The 14,122-nt window shown below is 45.5% G+C and overlaps 1 protein-coding gene across 10 annotated transcripts in view; it reads right to left on the minus strand.

Moving 5' to 3' along the window:
* The window catches only part of arnt2 (aryl-hydrocarbon receptor nuclear translocator 2), a 383,517-nt gene that overhangs the window by 263,906 nt on the left and 105,489 nt on the right, over nucleotides 1-14,122 (minus strand). The window lies entirely within an intron of this gene.

Consider the following 14,122-nt stretch of genomic DNA (forward strand, 5'->3'; position numbering starts at 1 on the left):
CGGGTTCTTCCTCTTGCCCCCTTGGGGCTGGTATGAACATCCTGGGACGGCCAGGGGTGCGCCGTACACCAACTCGGCCGATGAGGCTTGCAGATCCTCTTTGGGCGCTGTGCGAATTCCAAGCAGGACCCAGGGAAGCTCGTCCACCCAGTTAGGTCCTCTCAGGCGGGCCATGAGAGCCAACTTCAAGTGACGGTGGAAGCGTTCCACTAGTCCGTTCGACTGTGGGTGGTAGGCAGTAGTGTGGTGTAGCTGCGTTCCCAACAGGCTGGAGGTGAACTGGGCGCCTCTGTCGGAGGTAATGTGGGCCGGTACCCCGAAGCGTGCTACCCAGGTTGCAATCAGTGCTCGGGCGCAGGAATCGGCAGATGTGTCGGTGAGCAGGACCGACTCTGGCCACCTCGTGAACCGGTCTACCATAGTTAGGAGGTACCGCGCTCCTCGGGACACTGGTAGGGGGCCCACGATATCCACATGAATGTGGTCAAACCTCCGGTGGGTGGGTTCGAACTGCTGTGGCGGGGCTTTAGTGTGCCGCTGCACCTTGGCTGTTTGGCACTGCGCGCACGTTCTGCCCCATTCACTGACCTGCTTGCGAAGTCCGTGCCACGCAAACTTGCTGGAGACCAGCCAGACGGTTGTCCTGATAGACGGGTGTGCCAAACCATGTATGCAGTCGAAAACTCGCCGCCTCCAGGCTGCCGGGACGATGGGGCGAGGTTGGCCAGTAGACACGTCGCACAGGAGGGTCCTCTCACCTGGGCCTACGAGAAAGTCCTGCAGCTGTAAACCCGAGACTGCGGTCCTGTAGCTGGGCATCTTGTCGTCTGCCTGCTGCGCCTCCGCCAGTGCTGCATAGTCCACCCCCAGGGACAGGGCCTGGACAGCTGGTCTGGAGAGTGCATCCGCCACGATGTTGTCCTTTCCCGAGACATGCTGGATGTCCGTCGTGTACTGGGAGATGTAGGACATATATCGCTGCTGGCAAGCCGACCAGGGATCAGACACCTTCGTGAATGCGAAGGTCAACGGTTTGTGGTCCGTGAACACGGTGAACGGCCTGCCTTCTAAGAAGTACCTGAAATGCTGGATTGCCAGATACAGTGCCAACAGCTCCCGGTCGAAAGCACTGTACTTAAGTTCGGGTGGTCGTAGGTGCTTGCTGGTTGCCAGCACCCCACCGACTGCTGTGTCGGGTGCGTCCACCGTGAGGGCGGTCGGAACGTCCGTTCTGGGGTGCACCAGCATCGCGGCATCTGCCAAGGCTTCCTTGGCTTTAACGAAAGCGGCCGCGGCCTCCTCGTCCCAAGTAATGTCCTTGTCTTTACCCGACATCAGGGTGTACAAAGGGTGCATGATACGGGCTGCTGAGGGGAGGAAACGGTGGTAGAAGTTCACCATACCAACGAACTCCTGTAGGCCTTTGACCGTGTTGGGCCAAGCAAAGTGGCGGATCGCGTCTACCTTGGCAGGCAGAGGTGTTGCCCTGTCTTTGGTAATCCTGTGGTCCAGGAAGTCAATGGTATCGAGACCGAACTGGTATTTGGCCGGGTTGATCTTGAGGCCGAAATCAATCAGGCGGGAGTAGAGCTGGCAGACGTGGGACAGATGCTCCTGGCGACTACTGCTGGCTATAAGGATGTCATCCAAATAGATGAACGCAAAGTCCAGGTCGCGTCCCACCGCATCCATTAGCTGCTGGAACGTCTGTGCGGCATTCTTCAGGCCGAACGGATTTCGGAGGAACTAAAACAGGCCGAACGGGGTGATAAGTGCCATTTTGGGGATGTCTTCAGGGTGCACCAGGATTTGATGGTATCCCCGGACGAGGTCTACTTTGGAAAATATTTTTGCCCCGTGCAGGTTTGCTGCAAAGTCCTGTATGTGCGGCACGGGGTAGCGGTCTGGAGTTGTAGCCTCATTCAGTCTGCGGTAGTCGCCGCATGGTCTCCAACCCCCGGCTGCTTTGGGCACCATGTGCAGGGGGGAGGTCCATGGGCTGCCGGTCCTCCATATGATCCCCAATTCCTCCATCCTCTTGAACTCCTCCTTCGCCAGGCAGAGCTTTTCCGGGGGGAGCCTTTGTGCGCGGGCGTGGAGGGGTGGTCCCTTGGTCGGGATGTGGTGCTGTACCCCGTGTCTGGGCATGGCTGCCATGAACTGCAGTGCCAGATTCGACGGAAAGTCCACCAGGATTCTGGTGAATTCATTGTCCGACAGTGTGATGGAGTCCAGGTGTGGGGCCGGCAACTTGGCTTCACCCAGGGAGAACGTCTGGAAAGTCTCAGCATGTACCAGGTCTTTTCCCTTGCAAGTCGACCAGCAGGCTGTGAGCTTGCAAGAAGTCCGCCCCCAGAAGTGGTTGGGTCACCGCGGCCAGTGTGAAGTCCCACGTGAACTGGCTGGCGCTGAACTGCAGCTGCACTGTGTGGGTGCCGTAGGTCCGTATCGTGCTGCCGTTTGCAGCCCTCAGGGTGGGTCCTGGCTTCCTGTTGCAGGTGTCGTACCCCGTCAGGAGCAAGACGCTGATTTCCGCTCCGGTGTCGACCAAGAAACGGCGTCCCGACTGTTTGTCCCAGACGTACAAGAGGCTGTCCTAGTGGCCAGCCGCCATAGTCATTAGCGGCAGCTGGCCCTGGCCCTGGCCCTTGCAGGGCGGGCGACAATGGCAGGCTTTTGTGCCCCGCCGCTGGTGGTAGAAACACCACTGTTCACTGGCCTCCTCACTCCTGCCTCTGTGTTGTGTGCGCCCCCCTGCCAGGCCTGGTCTGGTCCGCTGTTGGGCGCGTGGCTTGATAATCTGACCGACGGACGCCACGCTCTCCCTCTTGGCTTTCCACAGCACGTCTGCCCAGGCCGCCACCTTCCGAGGGTCGCTGAAATCTGCGTCGGCCAGCAGCAGATGTATGGTCTCAGGCAGTTGCTCTAGGAACGCTTGCTCAAACACGAGGCTGGGCTTGTGTCCGTCAGCCAGGGCCAGTATCTCGTTCATCAATGCTGACGGCAGTCTGTCTCCCAAACCGTCCAGGTGAAGCAGGCGGGCACCCCGCTCACGCCGCGAGAGGCCAAAGGTCCCAATGAGCAGCACTTTGAATGCTTCATATTTGCCTTCTTCCAGGGGCGACTGTATGAAATCTGTAACCTGGGCGGCTGTCTCCTGGTCAAGGGCGCTCACCGCGTGATAGTAACGCGTGGAATCAGAAGATATCTGCCGAATCTGGAACCGGGCTTCTGCTTGGCTAAACCACACGCGTGGTCGCAGTGTCCAGAAAGTCGGCAGTTTTAGCGAAACTGCATGAACAGATGAAGAGTTGGTCTTCTTTGGTCCAAATCCCGTTTGGACCGTCAGGGTCACCAATGTAGCGATGTTCTACATACAGAGCTAGAGACGACACGCAGTCGGTAAGTCGTTTCGAGACTAGTTTATTCAAACTTCGTGGCGCTGGCATTTAATCCCTAGCGCCCGCCCTCTCCGGGCAGAAATGACGTCAGAGGTGCATTACCAAAGTCTCCCCCCGCGCGCGGTTCGCCTGCGCAGAAAGTGGGTCGCCACAGAACAGCAGTTATCGTGGGGGACTTTAACTTGCACATAGATTAGGTGAATCAAGTTGGTCAAGGCAGTCTTGAGGAGGACTTCAGAGAAAGCATTTATGATAGCTTTCTTGAACAGCACATTACTGAACCTACAAGGGAATGAGACAAGTAAAGTTAGTGACCTTGTAGTTAGGGATCCTCTTGGAAAGAGTGATTACAATATGACTGAGTTTCTTGTAAAAATGGAGGATACAAGAGTTCGATCTAAAACCAGTGTATTTTGTATAAACAATGGAGACTACCATGGGATTTGGAAGGAATTGGCTAGTGTAGACTGGGAACACAGGCTATATAGTGGGACAGTTGAGGAAAAGTGGAAGACTGTCAAAGAAATTTTTCACGGTGCTCAACAAAGATATATTCTAGTTAAAAGCAAGGACAGTAAGTGTGGGGAGAGCCAGCCTTGGATAACTAAGGAAATTAAAGAAGGCATCAAACTAAAAGCTTGTGCATACAAAGTTGCCAAGTATAGTGGGAAACTGGAAGATTGGGAAAACTTTAGAAAGCAACAAAGAATCACTGAACAATAAAGAAAGGGAAGACAGATTATGAAAATAAACCGGCACAACATATAAAAATGGATAGTAAAAGTTCTTATAATTATATAAAGCGGAAAAGGATGGTTAAAGTGAATATAGGTCCTTTGGAGGACGAGAAGGGGGAATTGATATTGGGTAATGAGGAAATGGCCGAGGCTTTGAATGACTATTCTGTGTCCGTCTTCATGGTGGGGGCAATGTCTAACATGCCGAAGAGAGATGATATGGATGCAATAGGAGGTGAGGACCCTGATACAATAGCTATCACTAAAGAGATAATGCTGAGCAAACAGATGGGCCTGAAGATAGGTTAAGTCCCCCGGTCCTGATGGAGTGCATCCCAGGGTACTGAAAGAAATGGCAGAAGTTAGAGTAGAGGCTTTGGTGATAATTTACCAAAATTCTCTAGGCTCTGGGCAGGTTCCGGCAGATTTCCGGCAAATGTCACACCATTGTTCAAAAAAGGATGCAGGCAAAAGTTAAATAACTATAGGCCAGGTAGTTTATTATCTACAGTTGGGAAAATGGTTGAAGCTCTCATTAAAGAAGAAATAGTGAGGCATCTGGAAAGAAATGGATCCATCCGGCAGATGCAGCATGGATTCAGCAAAGGCAGGTCCTGACTGACAAACTTATTGGAGTTCTTTGAGGATAGTGGGGAACAGATGGATGTTATTTACTATTTCCAGAATGTGTTTGATAAGGTGCCACATAAGACTTATCCATAAGATAAGGATGCACAGAGTGGGGGGTGACGTATTAGCATGGATAGAGGATTGGTTAACTAATAGAAAGCAAAGAACTGGGATACATGAGTGTTACTCTGTTTGACAATCAGTGGTGAGCGGTGTGCCGCAGGGATACCGGTGCTGGGCCCACAACTGTTCATGATATACATTAACAAACTGGAAGAGGGGACTGAGTGTAGTGTATCGAAGTTTGCCGATGACACTAAATTGAGTGGAAAAGCAAATAGTGCAGAAGATACCGAGAGTCTGTAGAGAGATATAGATAGGTTAAGTGAGTGGGCAAGGGTCTGGCAGATGGAGTACAATGTCAGTAAATGCGAGGTCATCCACTATAGAAGGAAAAATAGAAGAGCAGATTATTATTTAAATAGTAAAAAATTGCAGCATGCTGCTGTGTAGAGGGACTTGGTATCTTGGCATAAATCACAAGAATCACAGAAGGTTAGCAGGCTATCCAGAAGGCAAATGGAATGTCAGCCTTCATTGCTAGAGGGATTTAATTTAAGAACAGGGAGGTTATGCTGCAACTATACAGGGTAGTGATGAGGCCGCACCTGGAGTACTGCGTGCAGTACTGTTTTCCTTTGAGGAAAGATATACTAGCTTTGAAGGCTGTGCAAAAGAGATTCACCAGGTTGATTCGAGATGAAGGGATTAGACTATGAGCAGAGATTGAGTTGTCTGGGACTGTATTCGCTGGAATTCAGAAGAATGAAAGGAGATCTTATAGAAACATATAAAATTATAAAAGGGGTAGATAAGAGGCAGGAAAGTTGTTCCCACTGATAGGTGAGATGAGAACTAGGGGACATAGCCTCAAGATTCAGGGGAGTAGATTTAGGATGGCGATGAGGAGTAACTGCTTTTCCCAGAGAGTGGTGAATCTGTGAAATCCTCTGCCCAATGAAGCAGTGGAGGCTACCTCGGTAAATATATTTAAGACAAGGTTGGGTAGATTTTTGCATAGTAGGGTAATTGAGGGTTATGGGGAAAAGGTGGAAATGAGTCCATGGCCAGATAGCCATGATCTTATTGAATGGCAGAGCAGGTTTGATGGGCCAGGTGGCCTACTCCTGCTCCTATTTCTTATGTTCTTAAAGAACAAACAATCAATTGACTCTAACAGTAATAGGCAATCACTGCTTAACAGGATAATCAGAGATAAATCAAGAATTACTGCCCTAAATCAATAACTTCCCATCATGAAATGTCATTGAATGAAACAAGAAGAAAGCCCTTAACTCCGAGTGGAGTCATCAGGACGCCGTCGTGACTGTGTTCTTTTAGCAGGCTTTCTTATTTTTAAGAGGTCAAGTTGCTAGCTCGACACTCAACCCAGCATGGATGGAAAGCATACAAGGGAGCCTTCACTCTGGAATCCAGCGCTGATGCCACTACACCACCAGCCGGCTATTGAATGAAATACTAACCCTAAATCCCACTCTTCCCAAAACATCAACTTCCATTTTCCATAGATGCTGCCTAACCTGCTGAGTCCCTCCAGCATTTTGTTTGTGCCACTCAGTTAAATCTCATCTAATTTTTCTACTGTCTTGCTGCTTACAGAGCTGCTCTTTGCTGTTTTCTCACCACTGAAAAGATCAATATAACATGGTAACTCACATTTGTGACCATTTGTTGATCAAATCATGATAATTATAATATTTATGTTTCCAGCTGTCTCACCCTAGCATCCCTGATGTGACATTCACGTCAGAGGCATATTCCTCTCTGCAAAACAACCCGAAACATATTGTCCTGGGGAAATCTGTAAGAAGCTATTTCCTGGATAATTTGACCTTATCCACAGCACAGACAGAGAGCTGCAGCTACTTCACTCTCCCAACTCCCTGAATTCTTTAGATTCAGCCCCCAACCAACACTGTTGACCGCCCTTCTGTCAACACCTTTCAAAATAACAAAAATCTACCCCCCTACTCATTCCAATACTTTTCTCTGTCATACCGCTAACCAACATCAAATTGCTGTTATTTCTCTCCATGCCTTGTGGCTTATCGGGCAACAACTCTGGCATTTCTTTAGCACTTTTGTCTGTTTTTTATGAGGGCAAGTTGCTAGCTTACTAGTTGCTAGCCAAGTTGCTGCCCAACCCAGCAGAGATGGAAAGCATACAAGGAGCTGGCTGGTTTCAAACCCGGAATCACTCGCCTCCAAGTCCACTGTTGATACCACACCACCACCAGCCGGCATAAGATCAAATAAGATGTGGAGAAACTCAGCAGGTCAGACAGCATCTGTGGAGAGAAGTGGATGGTGAGTGCTTATTTCCCTCCACGGGTGCTGTCTGATCCACTGAGTTCCTCTGGCAAATTGCTTGTTGCTGCAGATTCCAACATCAACAGTCTTTTACACTTACTCAGTGGCTACTTTATTATGTACACCTCCACATTAATGCAAAATTTCTAATTAGCCTCTCATGTGTCAGCAACTCAATGCATAAAAGCACGTAGACATGGTCATGAGGGTCAGCTGTTCAGTACAAAGTCAGAATGGGGAAGAAATGTAATCTAAATGACTGACTTGGAATGATTGTTGGTTTGAGCATCTTAGAAACTGTTGGTCCTCTGGGATCTCATGCACAACTTTCTCTAGAGTAGGGCTTCTCAACCAAGATTTCATTGAACACTACAGTTCCGTAAGAGTTCGCCAGGGGTTCTGTGAAAGATCGGGATTAAAAGACATTGCTTTTTTGAACTTTGAACTTTGCACACTGCGCATTGCTAGCGCTTGCAATGGTGGGCAGTGACCAAGGAGCCCCATTAGCAATCTGTTTAGAGGTCTCTCAGCCCAGTAAGGCAGTACGCAGCAGGACTGTGTTTATTTGGTTGAGTCCATTCTCAGTTTTTGATGCAAGATAGGGCTGGCCATTGATAATTCGGTGAGTGCTGTATTGCACGGAGGGGAATACAGAAGGCGTGAAGTGTGCTTTCTGATCATTGAATAGATCATGCCCAACTTGGGCTGTGACATCAGCCTCTCCCTCCCGAATTACCCCCCCCCCAACTTCCCCTTATGAAAACAAACTCTACCGATGTAGTAAAAAATTGGAGGGAAATTTTCATTCTAAAGGAACTTTTACGTGCCATGACTCAGCTGCTGGCCTGCCACTTTGCCGCTGTTGCAAATGTTGTAAAAGGTGGATTGTGTAGGTTAGAAGTGAATTGTGTTGTGAAGTTTTCATTTTGTTTTGCAGTTTTCTCATTTAGTTATTGATTACACTGTTCTTTTTTACATTTTATTAACCTCTGGTCTGACGGTCAAAGTCTTGTTCAAAATTGTGCCTTAGGCTATATTTTTATTCATATTGCTTGGCTTATGGTTTTAGTGACTGTACTATTCAACATTGTCAATAAATTTTAAAGTTGTAAATAGTATTAATTAAAATCAATTTACAACCTTTATTTAAATTAAATCTGAGCCTATCTTTAGAAAAATTAAATCCCATTTTAAGCCAGTTATTTAACAGAAATTTATAATGTTTGCTTTATGAGTTTTTACAATTTATAAAAGGGAAAAGAAAAGATTAATTTCAAGAAAAGCTTACTACCTGTTCTTTTTCAGGAAATGTTGGCTAAAAAGTCATCCTCTACTCAGCATTGACAATTATTTTTGGATTATTATATCTCTACAACTTACCGATCATGCCAACGTTTCATGAGCTGTAGGTATTATCATTTTAATGCAGGGGTTCCCAGACACCTGAAAATTATTTAAAGGGTTCCTCCAGAGCAGACAGGTTGTGAAACACTGCTCTAGAGTTTACAGAGGATGGTGCAAAAAACAAAAAGAAACATCCAGTGAACCACAGTTCTATAGGTGATAGCGTTTTGTTAATGAGACGGGTCAGTGAAGAATGGCCAGACTGGTTCAAGCTGACAAGAAGGCAGCAGTAACTCAAACAACCACACATTACAACAGTGGTATACAGTACAGAAGAACATCTCTGAATGCACAACACATCAAACCTTGAAGTGGATGGGAGACAGCAGCATGACCACGAACATACATTCAATGGCCTCTTTATTAGGTACAGCAGGTACCTGAGTGTGTGCCTCCATGTTGCTAGCCAGTCTCTCTCTCTCTCTCTCACATGATCTCCATAGATCCCAAACACATGCTATGCTCGTAACCACATAACCACACTTAACCCAATCAGAAAGCTGACCAGATCCACAGCGAAATCTTGAGTACAATATTGGGAGAAGCCCACTGGACAATACATTTGTAAGAGAAAAAGCCCAAAATAGTTAGGATTGCATCATATTTTGGTGTGCTAGCATAGTGACTGAAGCAATTGATTTTTCAATGAGTATACTGAAATTTCTAGTGAAAGGTTCTGGTATCATACTTGTAAATTACTTTTTCTTCCTTGTTCTACATTTCTATATTCTTTTATGCAATTTGGAACTACAATTATGTACATTACTCTAAATTATGTTTAAACAAGCTTTTATATTAGATGACACCTCTACATTGCTTTTCAAACTGAAGTCTAGAAACAAACTTGTATGTAACTTTCAAGTGTCTACAAATCTGGAAAAGGAGCACTATTATCAGACTCAGAGAACAACGCAGGAAAAGTGTTTATAATATCAGAGCCAACTTGATTGAAGCAGTGATGGTTTACAATTAAAAAAATCCCAACCACCTCAGTTGTGCCATTGGGGATCGATATCTCACATTTCTACTTGGTCTGACACAAAGTATACTGCAGATGCTGTGGTCAAATCAACACGTAAAAACAAGCTGGATGAACTCAGGTCGGGCAGCATCTGTTGACTGCTTGTTTCCACGGATGCTGCCCGACCTGCTGAGTCCATCTAGCTTGTTTGTATGTGTCTACTTGGTCTGAGCTGTAATGTTTAAGTCCTCACAAACCAACAAATCCCAATTCTGCTGGACAATGGAATCTATCTCTCTGACATGTATTAAATATGTTACCACAGTGCACACAGAGGATCTCACCCAGAGAGAACAAGAAGGGGAAATTGGAAATAGATACTCATTTATAAACTTGACTATCCAATGACATGTGGTGGAACCCATCTGCATGCATACTAGATTTACAAAACCTGTATTCCAATTTCCCCCTCCCTGGTGAACTTCTAACCTTTTACGTTCTAAAGACATGATTTCATTCAAAACTGCTGCCTACATCCTACATTGCAGAAAGTCCAGTTATAGATTCAGAGTGTCGAACTGCACAGGCCACAATCTTAACATGTCTCTTTATTTGTTTCCTCTCCCTCTCTGCCTTCATTAATCTGTCAATCAAATAACTCCACAAACAACACAAAAACCCCCAATCAGAGATATTTTATTTAGGTCATCAGACATAAGTGCAGAATTAGGCTACTTGGCTTAGAGTCTGCTTTGCCATACCAGCATGGCTGATTCATTATCCTTCTCAACCCCATTCTCTTCCCTCTCTCAATACCATGACCAACCAAGAACCTATCAACATCTGCTTTAAATACACACAATGACTTGACCTCCACAACTGTCTATGGCAATGAATTTTATGGATTCACCACCCTCTGACTAAAGAAATTCCTTTTCATCTGTTCTAAATGGATGTCCCTCCATACTGAGGCTGTGCCCTCTGATCCTAGACTCACCCACTATAGGAAACATCCCTCCACATCCACTCTGTCTAAGCCTTTCAATAATTAATAGGTTTCAATGAGATCCCCCCCTCACTCTTCTAAACTCCAGGCCTACAGCCATCAAATGTTTCTCATATGTTAACCATTTCATTCTTGGAATCCTTCAATTCAACCTCCTCTGGACCATTCATGCTAGTGTTTTTTCTGTAATACCACTGTATCTTATCTTGTTATGCTGCCTCATGTGCATCATCTTGTCAAAGGCTGTCTAATAATCCGTACACAATATCTACTGATTCGCCTTTCCCCTTAAGAAAACCACAATGACGATGACCTATTTTATCAAGTGCCTCCAAGTACCCTGCAACCTTATCCTTAATAATGGTCTCCAACATCTTCCCAACCATTTCAGTCAGGCTAACTGGCCTGTAATTTTCCTTCTTCTTCCCTCTCTTCTTAGAGTGCAGTGACATTTGCAATTTTCCAGCCCATAGAATTATTCCAGAAACTATTGATTCTTTTCAAAAAATATCAGGAGATACTTGCATAACGTTCTGTATAGGTACGTTCCAGTAAGGCACAGAAAGGATGGTAGGGTACAGGAACCGTGGTTACAAAGGCTGTTGAAAATCTAGTCAAGAAGAAAAGATTACGAAAGGTTCATAAAACCAGGTAATGATAAAGATCTAGAAGATTATAAGGCTAGCAGGAAGGAGCTTAAGAATGAAATCAGGAGAGCCTGAAGGGACCATGAGAAGGCCTTGGCAAGCAGGATTAAGGAAAACCTAAGGCTTTCTTTTGTGAAAAGCACGAGGATAAGACATGAGAGAATAGGACCAATTAAGTGTGACAGTGGAAAAGCGTGTATGGAACCGGAGGAGATAGCAGAGATGCTTAATGAATAAAAACACAAAATGCTGGCAGAACTCAGCAGGCCAGACAGCATCTATGGGAGGAAGTAGTGACGATGTTTCGGGCCGAAACTCTTCATCAGGAGGGTTTCGGCCCGAAATGTTGTCACTACCTCCTCCCATAGATGCTGTCTGGCCTGCTGAGTTCTGCCAGCATTTTGTGCTTTTATTTATTTCCAGCATCCGCAGATTCACTCGTGATGATTAATGAATACTTTGCTTCAGTATTCACTACGGAAAAGGATCTTGGTGATTGTAGGGATGACTTACAGCGGATTGAAAAGATTGAGCATACAGTGGCATGCCGAAGTTTAGGCACCCCTGGTCAAAATTTCTGTTACTGTGAAAAGCTAAGCAAGTAAAAGACGACTTGATTTCCAAAAGGCATAAAGTTAAAGATGACACATTTCTTTAATATTTTAAGCAAGATTACCTTTTTATTTCCATCTTTTACAGTTTCAAAATAACACAAAAGGAGAAGGGCCTGAAGCAAAAGTTTGGGCACCCTGCATGGTCAGTACTTAGTAACACCCCCTTTGGCAAGTATCACAGCTTGTAAATGATTTTTGTAGCCAGCTAAGAGTCATTCATTTCTTGTTTGGGAGATTTTCACCCATTCTTCCTTGCAAAAGGCTTCCAGTTCTGTGAGATTCTTGGGCCGTCTTGCATGCACTGCTCTTTTTTAGGTGTATCCACAGATTTTTGATGATGTTTAGGTCAGGGGACTGTGAGGGCCATGGCAAAACCTTCTGCTTGCACCTTTTGAGGTAGTTCATTGTGGATTTTGAGGTGTGTTTAGGATCGTTATCCTGTTGTAGAAGCCATCCTAGTTTCATCTTCAGCTTTTTAACAGATGGTGTGATGTTTGCTTCCAGAATTTGCTGGTATTTAATTTAATTCATTCTCCCCTCTACCAGTGAAATGTTCCCTGCGCCAATGGCTGTAACACAAGCCCAAAGCATGATCGATCCACCCCCATGCTTAACAGTTGAAGAGTTGTTCTTTTCATGAAATTCTGCACCCTTTTTTCCCAAACATACCTTTGCTCATTGCGGCCAAAAAGTTCTATTTTAATTTCATCAGTCCACAGGACTTGTTTCCAAAATGCATCAGGCTTGTTTAGATGTTCCTTTGCAAACTTCTGACACTGAATTTTGTGATGAGGACACAGGAAAGGTTTTCTTCTGATGATTCTTCCATGAAGGTCATATTTGTGCAGGTGTTGCTGCACAGTAGAACAGTACACCACCACTCTAGAGTCTGCTAAATCTTCCTGAAGGTCTTTTGTAGTCAAACAGGGGTTTTGATTTGCCTTTCTAGCAATCCTATGAGTAGTTCTGTAGGAAAGTTTTCTTGGTCTTCCAGACCTCCAGCGTCCCTGTTAACTGCCATTTCTTAACTACATTATGAACTGAGGAAACTGCTACCTGAAAACGCTTTGCTATCTCCTTATAGCCTTCTCCTGCTTTATGGGCATCATTTATTTTAATTTTCAGAGTGCTAGGCAGCTACTTCGAGGAGCCCATGGCTGCTGATTGTTGGGACAAGGTTTGAGGAGTCAGGGTATTTATAAAGTTATAAAATTTACATCACCTGGGTTTCCTAACAATGACTGTGAATAAGTCATAGCCCTAATAAGCTAATTAAGGTCTGAGACCTTGGTAAAAGTTAACTGAGAGCTCAAATCTCTTGGGGTGCCCAAACTCTTGCATGGTGCTCCTTTCCTTTTTTTATTACTCTAAAATTGTACTAAACAAAAATAATACACTAATCTTGTTGAAAAGAATGTTTCATCTTTAACTTTATGACTTTTGGAGATCCCTTCATCTTCTACTCAGTTAACTATTCACAGTAACAGAAATTTTGACCAGAGGTGTCCAAACTTTTGCATGCCACTGTATAGACATTAAGAAAGAGGATGTGCTGGAGCTTTTGGAAAACATCAAGTTGGATACGTCTTCAGGACTGAATGAGATGTACGCTAGGCTTCTGTGGGAAGTGAGGGAGGAGATTGCTGAGCCTCTGACAATGATCTTTGCATCATCAATGGGGACAAAAGTGGTTCCGGAGGATTGGAGGGTTGCAGATATTGTTCCCTTATTCAAGAAAGGGAGTAGAGATAGCCTAGGAAATTATAGACCAGTGAGTCTTCCTTCAGTGGTTAGTAAGTTGATGATTAAGAATAGTCCGCATGGCTGTGACAACGCAGGTCATGCCTTATGAGCCTGATTGAAATTACAGCAAGGCATTCGATAAGGTACCCTATGCAAGGCTTATTGAGAAAGTAAGGAGGCATGGGATTCGAGGGGACCTTGCTTTGTGGATCCAGAATTGACTTGCTCACAGAAGGCAAAGAGTGGTTGTAGATGGGTCTTATTCTGCATGGAGGCTGGTGACCTGTGGTGTTCCTCAGGGATCTGTTCTGGGACCCCTTCTCTTTGTAATTTTTATAAATGACCTGGATGAGGAAGTGAAGAGATGGGTTAGTAAATATGCTGATAACACAAAAGTTGGGGGTGTTGTCGATAGTGTGGAGGGCTGTCAGAGGTTACATCGGGACATTGATAGGATGCAAAATTGGGCTGAGAAGTGGCAGATCAACCCAGATAAGTGCGAGGTGGTTCATTTTGGTAGGTCAAATATGATGGCAGAATATAGCATTAATGGTAAGACTCTTGGTAGTGTGGAGGATCAGAGGGATC

The sequence above is a fragment of the Hemitrygon akajei genome, chromosome 30 (assembly GCF_048418815.1).
Source record: "Hemitrygon akajei chromosome 30, sHemAka1.3, whole genome shotgun sequence".
NCBI lineage: Eukaryota > Metazoa > Chordata > Chondrichthyes > Myliobatiformes > Dasyatidae > Hemitrygon > Hemitrygon akajei.